Here is a 22,676-nt window from a genome sequence, read left to right as displayed (position 1 = left end):
CCAAATAGAGTAATGATAACTTTGACAAATGAGAATCTAATGATATTCTATTGACATTCAATGGCTTCATTGTAACTGAAGTCCTCCGTGTAATCGCCCTCGGAGCTGATATTTAGGAGAAATGGAACCTGACCGCCCATATAAAGACGTTGACTACAAAAAAAAGTCCGTCAGTCGACTTTGTTTGATTATTAACATAACTCGTGTCTCCGTGAAGCCTGCATCATCTGCAAGGCACAAATTAGATGTGTAAAATAACTCTCTCCATTTGCCTGGATGTGTGCAGTTTCAATACCACTGAAGGAACTGGACATCCTCCCCGACAATGGAGTCACCTAACTGTACCACGTTCAATACCTGAATGTTTATTACCTCAACGCGAAGGCCCAATTGCAGTAGAGTACACCACCCACAAGATGCGGTGGAGTAGGTCATCCAGGCTGTGTTGAGAAAATTTTCAAAGCTCAAAAACTGTGCTGACTGTAAGGACAAGGTTGAAGATGCACTGAAGCGCTACCATTTGCAAATTGCCCTCCAAGACGCATACCGGCATGACTTGGAGATGTATCAGTGGTAAATTCATTGAGTGATGAAGCGGTCTTGATGGTCAAAGTGGTATACTTCAGCCCTCCATCCTTTATCTTACAATTTTTTAAAATGTTGATGATTGCATTGACCAGACTTGTGCTCATTCTTTTAGTTGTGTCCTAAACTGGCGGTTACTAAAGATCGAATATCATCCAAATTCTTAGGTCAACAACCGAAAATATCCAAAAATACTCTCGACCAACTGAGCTCCCTGTCCAAAACTCTTCAGTGATCTGTGAATATCCACTCCAAAATCTCTTTGTTCCTGTTTGTTCTGTTCACCACTCAGAATCCTCACTGTTATTGTTTCAACTCCCCAAATTCGTTACCACTTATTGGTCTGGATTCAATTCCATTCGCCGTTTTTATTTTCCACCTGATTGATAGATCACTGCAGGCCCTGACGTTATTCATCATAGTCAAATACACGACCAATTATTGCATCCTCTGTAAACTTCTAAATCATGACTCCTGCAACTAAGTCTGAATCGTTGATCTACATCAGGAAACAGTGTAACTCCAATGGAAACAGGCGTCCAATCATGGTTCATTGCTGGATGTGATGAACGCCTGCAATAACAGCACAATCGGACCCCTGATGTCATTTGTAAACATGCTGGTGATTCTGCCAGTTGGCCTCCTCAGTGATCCCTTCTCACATATGGGAGTGGTGAATGACGTGTCCAAATTTTGCCTGGGCACGTAGGTTTACACTTCAGCGGATAATTGAACCCTTTCCTGAAGTCCCCCTATGGACCTGACTTCTTGGCGGTGTGTGTATCCATGTGTCTATTTAGCTTGGATAATCAGTTGAAATTGAGTCCACGCAGAGATGACTCCCAATTTTCCTCATCATCCATGTATTTTTTTTTTTATTCTACTTTATTCTCCAACGGAGTGTGGCCACCATGGTCTGAATATTATTTGTTGTTCATTCTTAATTCACCTTGAACTGAGTCAGAGGGATTCTAAGGGTGAACCGGACTGTTGTGAGTCTGGAGTCATATGTTGGCATGTCTCGTTAAGGACGGCAAATTTGCCTTTCAAAGGGACAAGAATGAATGGGTTTTCAGCAAATTAAAACTTTTTGCCTCTGTTCCTCTGATCGGGGTTAATATTCCAGATTTTATTCATCGATTTAAATACCAGCAGCTGCCATGTTCCAGTCTCCAAAGGTTGCTAGCCCAGTATATCACCAAAACATTTGCATTTGACACGAAGCTTGGTGAGTAGCAGAAAGCATAGAGGTCAGTCAAATAATGAAGAAGAATATAGATAGACAGGAGAGTTGAGCGGAGAAGTGGCAGACAGAGTTCAATCGAGGCAAATGTGAAGTGATGCAATTTGGGAAGCCTAATTCTAGAACCAACTACACTGTAAACGGAACAGCCTTGGAGAAATTTTATGAGCAGAGAAATCTGAGAGCTCAGGTCCTTTGTACCATGACGATGGCGGCACAGGTGGATAGAGCGGTCAAGAAAGCATATGGCATGCTTGTCGTCATAGGACCAGGCTTTGAGTGTAAGAGCTGGTAGGTCATGCAAACATTGTACAAGATCTTGGTTCTGCCGCGTTTAGAATACTGTGCACAGTTCTGGTCGTCAAGTTACCAAAAGGAAGTGGGCGTTTAGGAGAGGGTGCAGATAAGGTTTAGGAGGATGTTGCTGGTATGGAAGATGCTTTCTGTAAAGAAAGTTTAAGAAGTTTATGATTGTTTTCAGTCGAAATAAAGAGATTGAGGGGTCCTGATTGAGGTCTACAAAATCTGGAAGGGTACAGACCGGGTGTATAGAGATAGGTTTTTTCTCCAGGTGAGGGGTTCAATAATGAGAGGTCACACATTCAAATTGAGAGGTGAAACCTTTAAAGAGGATAGATGTAGAAATTATTTAGCACAGAGGGCGGTAGGTGCCTGGAACACGTTGCTAACAGAGGTAGTAGAGACAGGCACGGTCGTTTCATTCAAGGTGCGCCTTGATAGATGTGTAAGTGGGGAGCAGATGGAAACAGATGCTGAGGAATTGGGTGATAGGTTTAGACAGTTGATTTGGTTCAGCCCAGGCTTGGAGGTCAAAAGGGCCTGTTCCTGGGCTATAAATGTTCTGTGTTCTTTGTTCTTCTTTGTTCACTACACTACCATCTCAATGCTATGTTTCTCCATCTCAGAGAATGGCATTGGCAATTCCAATAATCTCAGAGGGAGTGAGAATATTACATGTGGCTGTGTCGGAATGAAACTGATGTACGCTGTACTGGAGTGTTTGCTGGGAGTAAGAGGATGATGTGATTAAAAAAAAACAGTTCTTACTGTCAAAATAACAAAACAGTGCATCATTAAGGAAAGTTGCACTGAATGCTTGCAATACATCGAGCTCTCGCTTGAGGTTGCAGCACGCTTCCGGTGAGCCGATCTGCAGTGCTGGTTAATACTGCTATTGTATCTTAATAATCTAATAACTGGAGACAAATATGCCCTTCCTCCCCGCCTTTGACCAGGAGAACTCCCAGCCTCGGAATTTCATGCGCCTCGGTACCATCATAGAAGGACCATGTGCTCACCGATCGCATCATTGGTGCGACACAGTAGCTTCACGTGCTCATTTCCATCCCAATTTTCAGTTTTATCTTTGCATTGGTTCTGGGTGGAGGAACTGGGATTATGTGATCCACTGCAGAAATGGGTACTTCCTTGTGTGGGGAAGCTCGTGAGGCAACAAATGTGAAACCTCATTGCTGTTGAAACATACATTTCAACAATATCCTGCAGTATCCCTTGTGAATTTGATGTTTTGTAAAAATCTATCACCCTCAGTCTTCAACATGCAGTACTCGATCGAACTTCCTCAGCCTCTTGAAACATCCAATTTGAATATACAGCCAATTCTGAGTTCCCACATGTCTATTATTGCTCGCCAAATAGTCCTGTTGTGTCTCCGCAGACTTCCTTACATGTCGTATGTCACTGTAGTTACTGCTCTTTTCAAACACTCATCTCTGCATGGTCCAGGTATCATATAGTGGTGTGCGTTGTGGCCGCAGTAACCTCGTTTGAATCCGAGTTACGGCATGTAACGGTCTCCCCTTTTTAACGCCTTGTGGCACATGCCAAAGAAACACAGAAATGAATTAATTGAGTTTACATGAAAACTTTCTCTGATATTATGATTTTTTTCATCAAACCCCTCTCTCGCACATTTCTGTGAGATATATATCAGAATTCAGACTCACCCATTCTTGGAGACTTCTCTCCCTCACACAATCACTGACTTCCTTTAGGTTCACCCTCCCATTTCCCTTACAATCATTTTCACATTGAACCCTGTTCAGTCTGTGCTGCTGCGCTCACTGTTGTTGGGTGAACCTGCCGCAATCATACCATTGCGACCTTCAGACCAGTCAATCCATTTCGATACTGTGGTTTTGAGATCAATGGTCAAGTAGCAGTTTTTAATCACATGGATCAGATATTATTGGAACTTCAGGCTCAGGAAAAGAACACAGGGCAGCACTGAAGAAAAAAAAATCTTTTTTTTTCAAACAGATGTCTTTCTGCGGACTCCCACATCATTTATTTCACTTACTCATTCGGCTCGATCTAGACTATTGTGTGCAGTTCTGCAATCACATTAGCACTGGAAATGATGCTGGGGTGATTTGCCAGGATATTGTCTGGGTAGAAGAGTTTCTGTTATGAAGAGAGATTTGATAGACTGGATATACTTAGAGCACAAGAGATCGAGAGGAGACATGATTGAGATATACAAAATAATCAGGGATACGGATAGCGGAGACTGAAATAAACGTTTTGCTATAATGGAGAGATCACTCACGGGGTAATAGATTTAAGAACAGAGGAGGAAAGATTTGAGTCAATGTGCAGACAAACGTTTTGAAATCTGGAACTCAGTGCATGCAAAGGTTGGAGAGGCAGAAATCCTCATAACTTTCAGAAGTCGTCAGATGGGAATTTTCGATGACAGGCGTACAAGGCTGTCGGTCAAGTGATTAAAAAAAAAGAATTCGGATAGTTAATCGATTATTGATTTCCAGTACTGATACATAGGTTTCGTTTTGCATAGAACTCATGGTAATACCACTGCCTGTCACTGTGTGAGATTGGGTTCAATTCGCATCCGGGACGGGCGCTTGCAGCTTGTGAGGGCTAAGAAGCCAGAAACCGTCATTTGATTCCAGACTTATGTGACTGACTTCGTGGAATTTGCACGCTCCTTTTCTCTCTCTTCTGTGTTGGTTTCCTCTGGCTGCTCCGATTCCTTCTCACTGTCCAAAGGTGTGCACTTCAGGTAGATGGCAAACCAAACCTGAATGGACTGTATAATCAAATACAAAATCAAAGACAAAAGTTGGAATTGCAGCTCATGGCAAACAGAATGACCATTTGGGGTCAACAGATCATTCCTTGAAACAGATTTTGATTTGCGATGTTAACTCTGATTTCTCTCCACCGATGCTACCTAACCCGCTGAGTTTTTTAACTCATTTCTATTTTTGTAGGTGGATCAATAATGCGGATTTACAAAGATAGGATGGGGGAGTGTGAATCTCTTCGGCGGCATAGAGCAGACTCAATTGGCCAAATAGTTTCTGTCTGCTTTGTTTCTAATTCCAGTAACTCTGATTCTATACGTTTTTGTCCTTTTTTCAGTCTTTGGTATTTCACATCTCCCCCGAAATGTGGTTTGCAGAACAGGACAATCGACTTTTCGGGCATAAGCACCGCCAAACCGTTACCACCCGCTGCCTGGAAGAGGAACGCCTCATATTCTGCCTTGGTACCCTGCAACCATACGGGATAAATGTGGATTTCAAATCTTCCTCAATTCCCCTCCCCCCACATTATCACAGTCCGAAGCATCCAACTCAGCACCACACTCCGGGCCTATTAATCTTTTCCCCCTCTGACCTATCACTTTCTCCCCCGCCTCCATCCAATTATCGCTTTCTCAGCTACCTTCCACCCAACTCCAACTGCCGCCCATTTATCTCTCCGCCCCCACCCACACGTCTCATCCCTGATGAAAGACTATTGCCAAAAGCGTCGGTTCTCCTGCTTCTCGGATGCTGCCTGACCTGCTGTACTTTTCCAGCACGACCATCTCGTCATGGTGAAGATAAATTAGCTTAGCTCAGGCTCTTTATCTGAGATTGAGAAGAGTGAGTGAGAAAGAGATGAAGGTGTACAGTAAGGAGATAGATGCATGTTATAGAAATAAATTCCTTATGGGAAATGTTTACAATCATAGATCTACGTTAAACGCAATGGAGAGGTAGTCAGAGGAGATATAGGAAGAACATTTTCAACCTGAGAGTGTTGTATAATTGGAACTCACTGTTTGAACGTGTGGTAAAACTATGAGACATCAAAACACTTCAGGAGTATTTAGCCGAATACTTGAGAAGCTAGAGCACACATGGATAAGGACTATGGAAAGTGGGGCGAAGACAAACAGATATCTGATCAAAGATCCGAACACTGTACGGAAAATACAGAGCATGAAAGCATGTGAACGATAAAAGCATGGATACTACTGTTGATCTGTTACAAGGGATCTGTGGAATTCTACACGAGTCAAAAGGTCACTGTGGCAGGATGGGGCCACTGTGGCTGGATGGGATAATCATAGTGGAATGCTCCTCCACCAATTAACAGAGTCAGACTTGGGATGAACGGTTACTGTGACAGGCTGAGATGATAGCAATTAGTATCGTCAGCCTTGCCAGCTAAATATCATCACGGCTGGTTGGGACAAGTCATGACAATAAATATTTAGGACTTGATTTTAAATATTTGATTGATAGTTAGTAGAGTCAGCCTGCTTGAAACCCTTTTAGCAGAAAAAAAGACATTAAATATCTAATCAGCTTGGGACAGGAAAACATTGTGGTAGATGGGGTAGCTAAAAATCTAATCATGACAGGCTAGTCTCGTCTGGAAGATCATTGCAGCAGAGGTGGCAGTAAGATACATAATCGTGACAATAGAAAATCCCTATTGGCAGAAGTAGAGCGATAATGGTTTATTGTATTCCTGGAGTCAGTTAATTCTGACTAACACAGTTGCGCATCCTGGTAAGCTAACAAAAATATAATTAAAGAAAGGGTATAAAGAGCCACGGATCCTGAGTTTCGGGGTCGTTCAAGAGTTTGCTCTCTGAGTGTCACGGTTTTTTGTCTGCTAATAAAAGATCTACTCCTTGAAGAACTCCCCACATCTCCTGGAGATTGATTACATTTTCTCCACAACAACCACAACATTGGGTACAGTAAAATTGTGGCTAGCGCGGCTCGGTGGTGCAATGAAAAGTGCGCTAGATTTCGACAGCATTGTTAATATTGCTATACAAAGTTTGTTGTTTTGGGCTCCACCACAATCGGAGTTCAGATTTCAGCTGAATCAATTATTATTCTGCTGATACATCGTTAATTCCCATCGTCTGGGGTTCTCGAAATTGCTGTTTCCCACAGAAAATTCCTGACTCCCTTGTTGGTGAGTTTTGACGGAATCATATCATTTGAAGCATGATCAGACCAGAATCAACTGCTAACCCCCGAAACCTACAAACTCCGTGCTGAAACCCACTGTCTCTAAACGCATTCCCCTCCAATAGTTGCACAGGCATTATCGATTGCTTAAATATCTTTTTCCCTTTGGGCGACAGTCTGTTGTGGATGGACGGGGGAAAGATATTGATGTATTCGGTCAGTCATGATGATGTCAAATGGCGGGGTAGGACCAGTGTTTGGAATAGCGTCCATCTGTTCCTCTCTGTCAGTTCTGTTTCTGACAGAGCGTTTTCAACAATAATTTGTTGGAATGTGAATCTACACTACGGAATATCAAGGTCCTCCCGTTTACCCCACCGCTCTCACAGCCAGAATGGAAATCAGACAAGGTTTAGATAGGACAATCGAGGATTCTCCCAAGCGCTCTGTCAGACTGTATGCTCCTTCACACAGGTTTCCAACTGGACACATTGAGCAAGCAAACGTGGAGATTCAGGGACAAATTACACCTCTGTTTTGCTGCAGTTCTGGACATGGAGACGTATATGAATTTCTGACATTCTGAGCCTTACTGGGCATTCTTCTTACTTTACAATTTAAACTGGATTTGAATTTATTCTTGCATCACATTCTTACATCTTAAGTATTCATGGAAACCGTGCAACGTGTTCATGGATGTAGGAATGGTGAAGATTATTGATAAATGCAGTATGTTTCATGTTACCAGTATGACCTTTCAGAAGGAAGTTGTGAAGTTTTATTGATTCGAATTGAAGCCAATCGAAGGAAAGGCCTGGCGAGAGCGGCAATGTAACATTGTCTGTAAACAATGCAGGAACCAAAGGAAACCCATTTTTCAATCAAGTCTAATTTGCATATTTTTATGTGTCCCCTTTCCTGAACCTGATACTTCAATAATCACAGGTCCATGTCAATTTCACCTCGTCTGCATTAGCTTTAATTTCAGAACCGCAGCAAAAGTAGAGTAGTTGAGTTAAAGTTCCTAAGGTGTGAGTAGTATATGTGACCAGCTTGCTGTCTGCGGCTTCAATCGCGCAATTCGTTAGCGCCTGCTACTTAAAGGTTCGTAATATGCCACGGTTCTAAGTTCAATGCTTATCTAAAGATGCTGTTACTGACATTGACAAGGGATTATTAGCGCATCATACTAAAACACAATTGAAATCAATGTTAAGTAAAGTAACATTTATTTGAAAACTCCAGTTTCACATTTTTGTCAATTATTATCTGAAAAGCTGCAAATATTCCCCAGGTGAATATCCATCTGTGGATAGGGAAACAGAGATGAAACTTTTGCTTAATGACTTTCTCAAATCACTCTCCCTGCACTGGATGACATTCTGGGAAAGTCTGTTTACTAATTTCATATCATTCCATTTCCTGCAAACACGCAAAGCTCATTATCTAATCGAAAGTATTAGATTTATCTCTTTGGGGAGTTTGAATGTTGTCAGTAAATCTGGCAAAGGTATAACAAATAGTTTTTCTGTTGGGAGGAGCAGAGGGTGCAACTGGGATAAGGTCGAGTCTTGTCACAGGATTTTTGAAGCGGAGGTCAGTGAGTATTAAATGGACTCACTCTTCTTTCGAGTGATTGTGACCAAATGTTCACGGCAACAGATGGTAATAATAATGATGTTTTATATCTACAGGCCAAATCTTACTCACTAGAGGCACCATATCATTACAGATCAGGTGAGAGGGGTAGATGATGATCCTTATGCAAACCTGAGACAGTGAGAGAATTAATCCCATGCTGTTGGTCTCACTTTACTCATAACTGGTTAGTCAGCGGACTGATCTAACCGACTTCCATTCAATGCAGAGCTAAACCAAACAGCTCAGTGTATTTACAATATATAATATTTCATGTAGAATGAGCTGCAACCTCTATCAACGCCAGCAGCTCTTCTGATACTTAACATTTTCAGTTGCAGGTTATGCAATTTCTTTCCGATGAATGTTATCCAATTCGAGAGTATGTCCCTTTTGCCTCGCCATCCAGGTAGCCAAGAATCTCTGTCACTGTTAAATTCACTCCCTGTGTGTCTGCACATGACTTTTGAAATACAATGGAATCAGATCCTAAAATGTTTTTATTTCTGAAAATTCATCTCCGATTTCAATAATTCTCAGAATAAACAAAGTCTGCTCCAAACTTCTTCATCATTCCCCGTTGATTCTGAAACTCCAACTTTTAATTTCCACTCATCTAAACGAAGGAATTTCCCTCAGATTTACTCTTACCAACGTTACATCAGCTGGATAACCTCCCTTCAGACACAACTAAGTCTTTCCTGATTTCTCCTACATGATTCTTTATCTATCCCATCTTCCCAGTAAATCTGCTCTTTCCTTTTCTAGTGGTTTTATCTCAAAGAAAGCGTCATGTCTGTCGTTTCTATCGACTTTGTATCAAGTGAACTCAACAGTATCGTCCTAACGTATCCTTCCAGTAAACACTACCGTGTCTTTCACCATGCCTTCATATCCCAGTAAATTTCAACCTGAGAAAGAATACTGGGTCCAATTCAACGCATGAAAACTCACCACTAAGCTATGCAATTTCATTTCCAGCACAGGAAAGATGGAAGCAATTTCAATTACAGCTGAATCGATTGGCTGCAGCAGCATCGGGTCAAATCCCAGTCACATACGTGAGTGTTGTTCTTATATTTATTTCTTCTCTACGTGCGCTGAAGTAACACAGTGAGGGATCAATGACTGTTGTCACACATACATGGAGTGGCGTATTAAATACTGAGGTTGCGAGACCAGAGCAGTTTTTATTAACATAGACCATTCACTGTTCGAATCTCAGGCTCAGGAATTTGTCAGAGAACGAATTTGAGCGAAAGTTGAGCAGGGGAGTTTACCCCATGACGTAACACGAGTTTCTGCGGTTGCTTTGTTATTCACCTCATTTGTGTGTTTTGCATCATTGAGGATTTTGAAGTTGTCCCCTCTATACAAAAGGCCCGTGCTTTTGCAACATTGTACAAAAGATGCAGTACAATAACAGCCGATGCTGATTCAGTCTACGTATCCAAATATTGACCCCTGGAAACAGCACTGTGCACGCTCCTCGAGTCTGGAAAACATCTTCCTCCCAGATAATGTTACATTCCCGCCCTCATGGCTCTTTTCATTCCATCGGCTTCTGTTTTTCACGGAATCCGATTCAATAGATCTTGTCACTGTCATTTCTTTCCATGTGGTCAGATCTTGTGAACAGAATATAACACAGTGGGAGTGCCCTGGCCCATATCCCAGAAGTCAGACCATACTCAAGGAACCGTACTTTGCTCTTGATCATTTTATGAACAACAGGGAGAAATATCTATGCTCTTCAAAAATTACTCACCTATTTTAAGAAGCAAGATCAGCAGTTCCTGGTTCCTGCTTTTGTTGCCACACGGACCAAAATTGTTAATGCTGGAATCAGCCGAGACTGTCCGCTCTCCCACATCCAAGTTATCCCCAGGTTGTATTAAGAGGATGGTCAGAATCGCTTCCTTTTCTTCCTTGTCACTCTGGGATGATGTGAGCTGTGAAATCTATGATCTGAACTGGAGGCTACGTGGAAAAATGTATACACATCAGCTGCGTGAGAGAGGGGACTCGCTGCAGTGACATCCCATGCTGATTCAGACAGCAGAAGCCTCCCTGTGACTTCGAGAAGCAGAGACACTGGTCCCGAATAATGGGGAGAGATTCACTCTTTCCTCGCAGTTCTGCATTTTCTATCTTTCTCAGATGGCATTATTTGGACAAGGGTTCCCAAAAGAAAATGATTTGTTGTGCATGCACGATTTCCCTTTTCTACACATTTCCAGAATTTCCATACTTCCCACACCCGCCAGACGCCTACCCCGCTCCACAAACCCGTGTTTGATAGGGAGCTGAAGACCGCGTTCAAGCTGCTCTCCACCAACTGCATGACAATAGAAGATGAGTTCGTCCAGTTACCAATCAAGACCGCCCTGTTCCGGGAAAGCAGCTAGCACAGACTCCTGGGAGAAGCGAGTCAGAGTGGAAAAGAGCTGTTCTTAAAACTCTGTGCTTCTTTCACTCTGAAACAACAGACATAGCCTTAGTTAACCAAAAAAACTCACCTGAATAATGGTTACCACATCTGGCGCCGTTCAGGCTCGTTTGTCTCGGGTTTGATATTGCCTCAGACAGGTGACATACGTGCGAGCAGTCATGGGTTCACATTGCGGATGAGCCTTGGAAGTTTGCACACTACTTCATTTTTGACTAAGAAGATATGATTTCGTTGAGATCGGGGTCAGATAAAGATTCCAAAGCTTGAAAACATACACAAGCAAGTTCAAGGACCGCTTCTTCTCGGCCGTTGCTGCTCTGAGAAATAGATTGTTTAACTTGAAATAAGGCTGATCTTACCAATGTGGATTTTGCTGAGCGCACGTAGTAACCTGAATTCCTGAGTCTGGTCAAATTTAGCTTTTCTCACGCTGTGATCTGCATGTCCTTGATTACTATGATCTGCCTTTACCAATCGCAAACAACGCTTTCCACTGTACTTAGGTCCATGTGATAACCAGGTAGGTAAAAACAATGACTGCAGATGCTGGAAACCAGATTCTGGATCAGTGGTGCTGGAAGAGCACAGCAATTCAGGCAGCATCCGACGAGCAGCAAAATCGACGTTTCGGGCAAAAGCCCTTCATCAGGAATAAAGGCAGAGAGCCTGAAGTGTGGAGAGATAAGCTAGAGGTGGGTGGGGGTGGGGAAAAAGTAGTATAGAGTACAATAGGTGAGTAGGGGAGGAGATGAAGGTGATAGGTCAGGGAGGAGAGGGTGGAGTGGATAGGTGGAAAAGGAGCTAGGCAGGTCGGACAAGTCCGGACAAGTGAAGGGGACAGTGCGGAGCTGGAAGTTTGAAACTAGGATGAGGTGGGGGAAGGGGAAATGATGAAGCTGTTGAAGTCCACATTGATGCCCTGGGGTTGAAGTGTTCCGAGGCGGAAGGTGAGGCGTTCTTCCTCCAGGCGTCTGGTGGTGAGGGAGAGGCGGTGAAGGAGGCCCAGGTCCTCCATGTCCTCGGCAGAGTGGGAGGGGGAGTTGAAATGTTGGGCCGCGGGGCGGTTTGGTTGATTGATGCGGGTGTCTCGGAGATGTTCCCTGAAGCGCTCTGCTAGGAGGCGCCCAGTCTCCCCAATGTAGAGGAGACCGCATCGGGAGCAACGGATACAATAAATGGTATTAGTGGATGTGCAGGTTAAACTTTGAACAGCCGTGAATGACATGTGGAACAGTATGTTGGAGACAGCATTTCGAGACAGATACAGTTCCCTATTATTAGAACAAGCACCACTGATGATGAATAACCTCAGAGAGAAGCAAGTGATCGAGATTTGCCGTGGACTCGATGGGCTGAACGGCTTCTGTCTGCACGTTAATGACGTCACACGTCTTTGCCGTCCCTCTGCCTGTCTCTGTGACAGAGTGGCTGAGGAGAAATAATGGCTTGTTTTTAATCCTCCCTTCCGCTTTGCACTGCCTGCAGCCCCGCAGCTCCCGGCTGTGGGGATGGTTCTTAGTGAGTGAGGGTTTCATTGGAGTCGCTTCATCTGGGACAGTTGGGACTCAGATGTTAAGTGATGCCCGATTGCAGCAAAGAAGCAGCCGCCTCTGAAATAAAAGCCTTTCTGGAGGATAGTTCTGCGAAGATTGATTCTGAACATCAAATGGGCAGCACAAAAATGCACTTACTGGAATTTTACTGAGGGAAGAGAGTCCACAGCCCATTTCTCTCTTTCCCACCAGCTGAGCATCTTTCTCTCTCTCAAATAAATGATATTTGGATGAAGTTCGCAATCAAAGATGCTAAGTTCCAGCGGCGCTCTTGCACCTGGCTGTGCCAGTGAGAGGAAGCTGCAGAGCATGTCCGCACATACATCCCCTCATAATGCCTGAAAGTGGAGGGAAATGTCTGAATACTCTGCCAATACAGACAGTTCAGTCCCGCGTGGGATAAACAGCACGGTCCCGCGTGGTGACATTCTGCAGATCAGGCACAGTGCACTTTATCATTCAGATCATACCAGACTGAGAGCGCTCAAGATGGCCAATCGGTCATTCGTACCTGTGCCAACTCGGGAGTTGCAAAAGATTGGTGAAAGTGGAAAGTGGATGTGTTCACGTTTCAAGTGCTTTCGTGAAGCTGGAAGCAGAAGAAGATACACTGTGAAGCGATTGAGATCTGACTACAGGAGCAGCAAATAAGTTGTACAGCGCAGAGGAGAGCTTTGAAGTATTGAAGTATTGAATTCTGGTTAATGGGACGATCATGCTTTCACTAGGCCACGCTACTGCAGAAGAATCTACGTCAGTGTCTCTCAACATTGTGATATCACAGGCAAATGTCGCCGTTACCCTGCAGGAAATTCCTTTTTCCAATGTGAGGGCAGTCCATGTGTAAATTAGCTTATATATCGAATCCTTTAACATAAGTAAGTCCACTGCACCTCAGTGTGCTGTATTGTCTCCTTTCCACGTTACCTGTCATTGTGCCTGCACTGAAGGGGCTTTGCTCCTTCTGTGTGTCTTTTACAATCTGGTTGATGTGGGGCAGTTGTATTGACCCATCTTCTGACAGAATTTTCCACTTCACTTCAGTCCTCCCTAACTTCGCTATCTGATACCATTCCCATTGTTTCGGTGTTAAGCGCTCGTCTCAGATCCAGTCTGCCCTCACCCAAAATAAATGGAAAACTCAGTCACACTGTGATCACTGCAATAAAGGGATATCTTCACTCCAAAGTCATTGACAATTCCAAAGATAAAGTTAGGACTGCAGATGGTAGTGTGATGCTGGAAAAGCACAGCAGATCAGGTAGCATCCGAGGAGCAGGAGAATTCAGGTTTCAGGCTTAAGCCCTTCATCAGGAAAAGGTTTGTGAGTTGGGGCTGAGAAATAAAAGGAAGTGGTGTGGGATTGAGAGGAAATAGCTGGAAAGCAATAGATGGATGAATAGGAGGGAGAAGATAATAGGTCAGAAGTGGCAGTGATGGAATGGGTCGAGAGGGCGATGGCAAGTTGAAGGCTTGCGTTTGGGGGAGGGGAAATGAGGAAACTGTTCGAATTCACATTTAACCCGTGTGCTGTTAGAGGTCCCAAGCCGGAATGTGTGGCGTTCCTCCTCCAGGCGTTAGGTGGTAACGGTTTGGCAGTGGAGGAGGTCCAGGACCTGCATGTCTTTGACGGGGTAGGAGGGGGAGTTGAAGTGTTGAGCCACGGGATGGTGAAGTTCGTGGGTGCGGGTTACCCAAAGATGTTCTCTGAAATGATCTTCAGGAAGGTGTCCTGTCTCCCTGATGTAAAGGAGACCACACTGGGCGCAGTAGATGCAGGAGATGACATTGGTAGCTGTACAGGTGAATTTCTAATGGATGTGGAATGATCCCTTCGGATCTGAATTGGAGATGAGGGGAGTGGTGTGGGTGCTACTTTCACCCCTCCTTTAGTGGCAGTGAAAAGTGCCAGGAGAGGGTTGTGGGCTGGTGGAGGGAAGTGTGGACATGAAGAGGGGGTCGTGGATGGAATGGTCTTTTCGGAATGCTGGCAGGGCTGGGTAGCGAAATAGATCTCTGGTGGTGGTATCTGTTTGGAGGTGGCATCAGTGGCAGGATAAGATGCGTTTAATGCGGTGGTTGGTTAGGTGGAAGGTGAGCACCAGGAGGTTCTGTCCTTGTTGCTTTGGGTGGCGTGGGGTTCAAGGGTGGTGGTGCGTGAAGTGGAGGGGATGCGCTGGAGGGCGTTATCAACCACGTGGGTAGGCAATTTGTGATCGTGGAAGAAGGAGACCAACTGAGTCTTTCTGAGGTGTAATTGACCATCCTGGAAACAGATGTGGTGGAGGCGGAGGAATTGGGAATAAGGAATGGAGTTTTTACACGAGAGAGGATTGGAGGAGATGTCGTCTAGATACCTGTAGGAGTCGGTGGGCTTGTAGTATATGTCTGTAATTAGTCAGTCACCAGAGACTTTGATGGAGAGGTCCAGGAAGGTGAGGGAAGTAGCCAAGATGATCCGGGTAAATTTGAGGTCGGGGTGGAAGGTGTTAGTAAAGTTGGTGAGCTATTCAAGCTCCTCGTTGGAGCACCAAGTGGCGCCAATGCATTCATCAATGTAGCGGAGGAACAGACGGTGGATAGTGCAAGTGTAACTGCGTAAGATGGACAGTTTCGCGTATCTGACACACAGGCAGGCATATCTAGGTCCTATACGGATGCCCATGGCTACCCGTTTCGACGGAGGAAGTGGGAAGATTGGAAAGATAAATTGTTGATTTTGAGGACGAGTTCAGCCCGCTGGATGAGGATGTCCGTGGAAAGGTACTGGTTGGGATGGTGTGAGATTAAGAAATGGAAGGCTTGCAGACTTCTGTCACAGCAGATGGATTTGTACAGGGACTGGATATCCATGGTGAAGATGACGCGTTGGGTGCAAGAAAAACGAAATTCGTGGAGGAGGTGAAGTGCATAGGGGTGACACGAATACAAAATGGACATTTCCTGGACTGGGGAGATAGGATTGTGACGAGGTATGAAGAGATTATTCGGATGGGATAGGCGCAGGCTGAGGCAATAGGTCGACTGGGGAATTCAGGTTTGTGAAACTTAGGAAGGAGGTAGAATCGGGGAGTGCACGGTTCATGGACAATGAGGTTGGAGGTTGTGGATGGGCGATGTGCAGAGGTGATGAGATTGTGGATGGTCTGAGGGATGATGGTTTGGTGATGGGAGGAGAGGTCGTGATCGGGGTCAATAGGAGGAGGTGCCTACGAGTTGGCACCTGGCTTCAGCTTTGTCACTCTGCCCGACTCACAAGCCTAATTCCTGATGAATGGCTTATGCCTAAGTCGTCCATTCTCCTGCTCCTCGCATGTTGCCTGACCTGCTGTGCTTTTCCAGTACAACATGCCCTACTCATTCATTATTACTGTCTCATTTCACACTATCAGGTCCATGCTGTCTGTTTGATTCTCGAGAACACTGTTCTCATGAACTGTGACAAAATCTGCCAATCTGAAACTAAAACAGAAATTGCAGTAAAATCACAGGTGAGCTGGCAGCTTCTGTGCAGATGAATTACAGTTAACGTGTCACATCCACTGGGTCCATCTCTCCACAGATGCTGCCAGACGTCCTGAAATTTTCCAGCAACGTCTGTTTTTGTTTGATTTTCAACATCGGCATTTTTTTTCGTTTATGTTTTCTTATTTTCTGCCAATATGATTTGGCTGAAGATTACGTTAAATGTTTTAAATATGACTGCGATGGAATGGCCAGATTCCACCAGCTCGCTACTTTTATTTGGTTCACGTGTTCAATGCCTTTCCACTTGGTCACCGCGGCCGACAGCTGCACTGCATATAAATTGACAAAATTGTGGCATTCTCTCGGATTGGTAATCAGGAGCGAGATTGATTGAAATTGTTGAAAACGTAAGATAAACTGAGAAAATACGGGATATTAAACGGGAAACTGAAAGGGTAAGAGAGAACAGCGAATGACAACGTTTTAATAAAAATTGAAATGTAATTGCTCAAGATTCAGAAAATGCTTTCATCTACAAACATACCTCAATGTGGAATGTAATGTTTGGGACAACCAGTGCAAGCAGATTGCAAAATCTTAGTTTTAAAGTCTTGCTGCAACTGTTTTTGTTTTAATGAACGCACACATGGGATTCAGTGTTGTAATGATCCGCTAAACTGGAGAAGGAAATCCTTGCCTTCGAGGATACGTCCGGAATGTTCACTGATTTATCCCAGTAATGTTAGGACTGTAAGCATATGAGTAAAATTATTCAAAGTTCCATGGAGTTTCGAATGAGTGGTGAAGGGAATGTCTCCATTCACAAATTAATCATTCAGTAGAATTCAATACAGGGGCCCATGAAATTATGAACAAATTGAACAAGAACACGGACATACGTTGCACAATAGCTACGATAATTACAATGTGAAAACTGTTGATTTCAGATCTACGGTGGCCTTTGGTGATGGCATTTACTGTCCAGAACCAATCTGCACTGGAATGACTGGAGAAACACTGTGAAGTATTTGAACTTCAGTCTCCTTTAGAAATAGCTGAGACTCACACAGGGCACGGGGAGTTTGAGATGTTGGCCTTCCAAACCTTTTGAACATTTCGTGGAAGAATAAAGGGAGTCATAGATAATTTTCTTCTCCATGGAAACGATGTTCATGAACTGGATAGATAATAATTTACCTTATTTGAGTTTATGCATAGAGACGTCATATTTAAAAAGCAAAGAGTTCATAGTGTAACTGTAGTATCTGTAGGTCCCCCTCAGTGGGACCATTGTATGTAATCCTTGTCCTCATTCACCACCAAAAACATGTAAAGAGGTTAGAAAGGGCACAGACGCTGTTTCCAGGATAGCAAGATATTAGAAAGTTAAGTGACGTTGTTTATGGAGACATAAAAATATCAGAAAGGATACAAACGGGATGATAGAAAGAATGAAGGAGTTTATTCACGAGATTTGGAAATGCTGGAGCAGGAACACGCAAGTTTGAAGTAAACTAATGAGATTTTCACATAACGCGAGGTTTGAATACCTAAATGGGGAAATACCCTTTTCGAGTGAATCAATAACTTTAGTTAGAGCTTCAAAACCATCAGTGAATGATTAAGAAAAGTTTGGATGAGAGTTTCTTCCACTCAATAGAGTTAGTTAAATCGTGAACAACTTTCCAGAAATAAAGCGTAGAAGCTGATTTCACAGTGTTTTAAAAGATACACGAACAAACATACAAGGAGGGAATTTACCATTGAGAGAAAGTCAGTGTGGTTGCGTAACAATTTCGAATTTGGTTGACTTCAGACACAAAGACATTTCATGAACACGTACAACTGATTAAGATTGAATATAAAAAGTTCATGGCTTGGTAAGGTGTGGCGTATTATTCAAGGTGAAACTCTGCAAATGGAGCTGATGTCCTAAAATAACTACAGAGAGAAGTTCTATCCTAATGAGTAGGAATTGAATCGTCACTTGGAGACGCAACACCTACTTTAAAGATTTGACCACATTCACATGATGTTATGTACATTTCGTACATTCATAACTCCACCCACGAAATGCACCAAGAGGACTCTGTCCTTTTGTGTCGTTAACCCTCTGTACTTTTCTGCAGCACGTCATTGAAGATAAAATATGCTCAGAACAAAATTCAATTCAATACAATATTCAAACGGTCCTATGTGATTTTTTTTTTATTATTGCAATAACCTTTGTGAGTTTGTAACAAACTGTGTAACATGAAACCAGTTCAACATCTATTTTCCCGGAATTTGACGCAGTGCACATGGGAAACGTTATCTACCTACTGAAAAATCACCTTTGGCTCTCTCTCCACACATGTCTCTACACGTTTTAGATACTTGCAGTTTGTTTGTTGATCAAGGATTCATTACCCAGAAAAGGTCGTTTCTCAATCCACAATCTCGGATATTTTCCCATAAACTTGGCTTTGCTCAATATCACCTTCGATCCGGACCCCTCAACACGATGACAAATTGAAGCTGCTCCATGTGAGGCTCAAACTTAAAACTTCGGCACAGCACAGCCCACTATACTGGAACAGAGATATTGTGCACTGGTCACCTGCAGCACAGGAGCAACACATTAATGCTTACCTCCACATTCCTGGTTGTACCTTAACGTTTGGGAAACCGAGTTTCTCTGATTCCATGGCTAATAACGGGGATTATACGATCATCTTCACCAGTGGTTCTGACCCCGTGTGAGGAAAATGGTGAGCTACTGATTGCAAAGATGGGTAGATGTTTGAAATATACAATTTCAACATTTTCCTTCACTAACCAATGAACATTTTATTTTGTTTTTCATCTGTAGAAACCTTAACATCTTCATCTTTAACAGACTCAATGACAGATCTCCATTGTGTCTCTGGCATCGAATTCCAAAGTGTAAACCCCCTCTGAATTCTTCCACCGCAGTCTGCTGTTTGGGAATTTTTTCTGTTGTGGGAAATGCACTTCCCGTGTGTCAACTGTTGCTCCCAGCATGCGCTCTGGCACTACACTCATTTTCCTTCTGACACTTGCTCACTCTGTTGCTGTGATCATACAGTGACTTTGTGTCGCACGGCCCAGGAAAATGATACAGATCAAGGTTTTTGCATTGTTAAATTCAATTGTCAGTTTGGTCTTATTTAGGATTTTGAAATTGTCTGTCCTGTACACAAGTGTGTGTCAAAAATATCTGAGTGGAAGAAAGGTGTTCCGAATAATGACATTGAGCACTATGCACTCTCGTCCAGTCTGGAAAACAATTCCTCACAGGCAATTTAACAGATAATAGGTGCAGGAGTAGGCCATTCTGCCCTTCGAGCCAGCACTACCATTCATTATGATCATGGCTGATCATTCTCATTCAGTATCCTGTTCTTGCCTTATCCCCATAACCCTTGATTCCACTATCCTTATGAGCTCTATCCAACTCTTTCTTGAAAGAACACCTCCTGCTTTCTCGGGTTCTTCATTCCGTTGACTTCAAATCTTCACAGAATTCAACAGAACTTGTCACATAGTCTTTTCTTAATTTTTGTTCAAATCACTGTGAGCAGAGTGGGAATGCGTTTGCCTCACAACCCAGAGGTCAGACCATAGTCTTGGAAACGTACTGTACTATTGATCATTTCACCAACACCAGGGAGAAATATCTGCTGTTCTGCATAATTTATATAATTCACTTATTAATAAGGTCATAGCGTTCTGGGTCTATGTGACGAGGTGGCCGAGAGGTGAAGGCGATGGACTGCTAATCCATTGTGCTCTGCACGCGTGGGTTCGAATCCCACTCTCGTCGCTGTTTCTAAGGCTGCTATTTTTGTACGCTCACCCCTGTCTTATTGAAATTGGAACTCCAATGGTCAGTTTATATGCATCGACGCTATTATAAAATCTCAAAGAATACTTTGAGCCAGTTGCCTAAACTGCATTGAAATGTAGATCGCATTGGGATGATGAAAAGGAACGCGATTTTATTTTTCAAGTCAAGCTGCTGTGACTTCTTATTGTATGAAAGAGATCCAGGAACACCAAATAACTAGAGATGCGAAGTGTATGTTTATGCAGTGGGATTCTTAATGACTGTTTTGTCAGATGAAATCTGGAGCAGGTTGAGTAGAAGTGATTCATCTTGGTGAGAAGAGCACAGAGAGACAGCACAAAACAATGGAGATATTTCAAAAGGGGCAGGGCATGGGTGTAGGAGCACCGAGAACTAGCTGTAAATGCACAGTGGCGAATTGCCGATATTGGTGCCGTGCATGGGCACAGAGAGACTTACGCATTGGTCTCTCCCTCGCCCGTTGCTCTCGCCATTGATGAATGCTGGACATAAGGCACAGATAAACACAAGATGTGGGAAGCAAGCTCCAAAACGTTATGCACACACTGGATGCATCACATTGCACTATGAACAACTGGAGAAGTCAGCATGTTAACTGTAGGGACTGAACCTAAACTGTGGATCAATAACCGCAGATTCATGCAGCATAAGCATGAAAAATGATTTAATGTGTCTTTATACGCATGTCATTAACAGACGTTTCGTTCTAATACCCGTGTAGTTGAAAGAAGAGGACACCACATGTCAAGCTGGATGGCAACGGAACCAACTTTGCTTTGAAATTGAGATCTATTTGATCATTTTACACAGTGAACAAGATCATTTTAAATAATGCAAACCAAATTCCCTCACCTGGAATAAAAGTGCGATTTAATTATAAACATTGTCCTTGCTAAGTAGCAGTTATTCAACATGAAAAATAGGATGAAATTTTTATTGAGCATACATCAATTAGGACCATTCTTTCATTTTGGATTGACTGAAACATGCACATGCTAAACAATGTTTAAGAAAGAATGTCTTTTGGAAATAATGATTCGGTGGTGACTAAAAATAATATAAAATTCACATGATGCGGATAATCCACCAATGGCTCCAGTGGTGGAAATGGTCAGTGGGCAGTATTTCTATGATGATATAGAGGTGTGTAAGCTGCCAGGGATGGGAGCTCCCACCTCATCTAGAGCAGCGTGTGTTGACACGGACAAATAGGAGACTCGGTGTAATACTCTAGCCAATAGGAGTTAATGAGGGTTGTTGCCAATAGGCCAACATGTGACCATGAGCTGTGAGGTGCAGTGTCACTGGGCGGAGGGTGGGAAGAGACCCAGTGAGCGTGAAGGGAGTGGGAGAGAAATGGAGTCAGTGTGCACTGGGAGGGTTTATAAACACACAATGTAGGCTGCTAGACCTGAATTAGAAACTCTCAGTAAATGAAAATCAAAAGAACTGCAGATGCTTAAATCAGAAACAACAACCAGAAGATACTGGAAAAGCTCAGCAGGTCTGGCAGCATCTGTGAAGAGAAATCAGAGTTCACATTTCTGATCCAATGACCCTACCTCAGAACTGATGTGACTGAGAAACAATGTCAGTTTATATGCAGAAGGTAGCGGTTAAGGAGTAAATGATAGGTGGGGATAGATTCCAAAGAGAGATATAGGAGCAATTGGACAAAGGAATGGAGAACGATTTGGCTGGCGGAGGGTGATTTGATGTTAATGGGGACTGTTAGTGGCTAACCGTAGGTAGTGTGTAATGGCAGGCTATTCAATAACAAGGCCTGGAGTGTGGGCTGGGGGACTAGGGCGAGAGGACGTCGGAGACTTAGGACCTAAAATGAATGAATTCAGTTTTAAGGCCAGAGGGCTGAAGGGTCCCCGAGTACAAAATGAGGTGTTGTTCTTCCAGCTTACGTTCAAGTTTGGCGCAGGAGAAGCACAGCAGGTCCGACAGTATCCAAGGAGCAGGAGAATTGACATATTGGGCCTAAGCCTTTCAGCAGGAATGTGAGGGTGGGGAAGAGGGCTGACAGATAATAGGATGGGTGTGTGGGGATGGCGGGAAGGTAGTTGGGAAGGCGATAGGAAGATGCTGGTGGAAGGTAATGGTGAGAAGGTGGAGTGGATAATTGGGAAGGAAGATGGACAGGTAGGACTGTCCAAGAGGGTGGTGCTGAGTTGGAGGGCTGGATCTGGAATAGGGTGGGGTGAGGGGAAATGACGAAACGTTGATTCTGTGGTTGAAGGGTCCCAAGATAGAAGATGAGATATTCTTCCTCCAGGAGTGATGTAGTTAGGATTTTGTGGTGGATGTGTCCCAATGTACAGTAAAATATCTGCTGGATGTGGGCGGAACCTCTGGTGCCTTGGATGGAGGTGAGGGGAAGATGTGCGCCCAGGTTTTGCACCTCTTGCAATGGCAGGCAAAGATGTTGGGAGTGGAGGATGGGTTGGTGGGGAGCATGGATCTAATGCGGAAGTCACAGGGAATGGTCTCTGAGGAATACTGAAAGGGGTGTGGAGGGAAAGGTATCTCTGCTGGTGGGGTCTGATTGTAGGTGGTGGAAATGACAGAGGATGATGTGTTGTATCTGGCTGAA

General features: G+C 43.6%; 1 non-coding gene across 1 annotated transcript; it reads left to right on the top strand.

The window, feature by feature from the left end:
* Nucleotides 1-19,947: 19,947 nt before the first annotated feature.
* trnas-gcu (transfer RNA serine (anticodon GCU)) lies at nt 19,948-20,029 on the top strand. Its single transcript has one exon. It is a non-coding gene; the product is annotated as a tRNA-Ser (tRNA).
* Nucleotides 20,030-22,676: the final 2,647 nt, after the last annotated feature.

This window comes from Chiloscyllium plagiosum, unplaced genomic scaffold (genome assembly GCF_037043375.1).
Source record: "Chiloscyllium plagiosum isolate Xiang-an unplaced genomic scaffold, Cpla_swu_hap1 HiC_scaffold_42, whole genome shotgun sequence".
Lineage (NCBI taxonomy): Eukaryota > Metazoa > Chordata > Chondrichthyes > Orectolobiformes > Hemiscylliidae > Chiloscyllium > Chiloscyllium plagiosum.
This window is presented reverse-complemented; position numbering and strand designations above follow the sequence as displayed.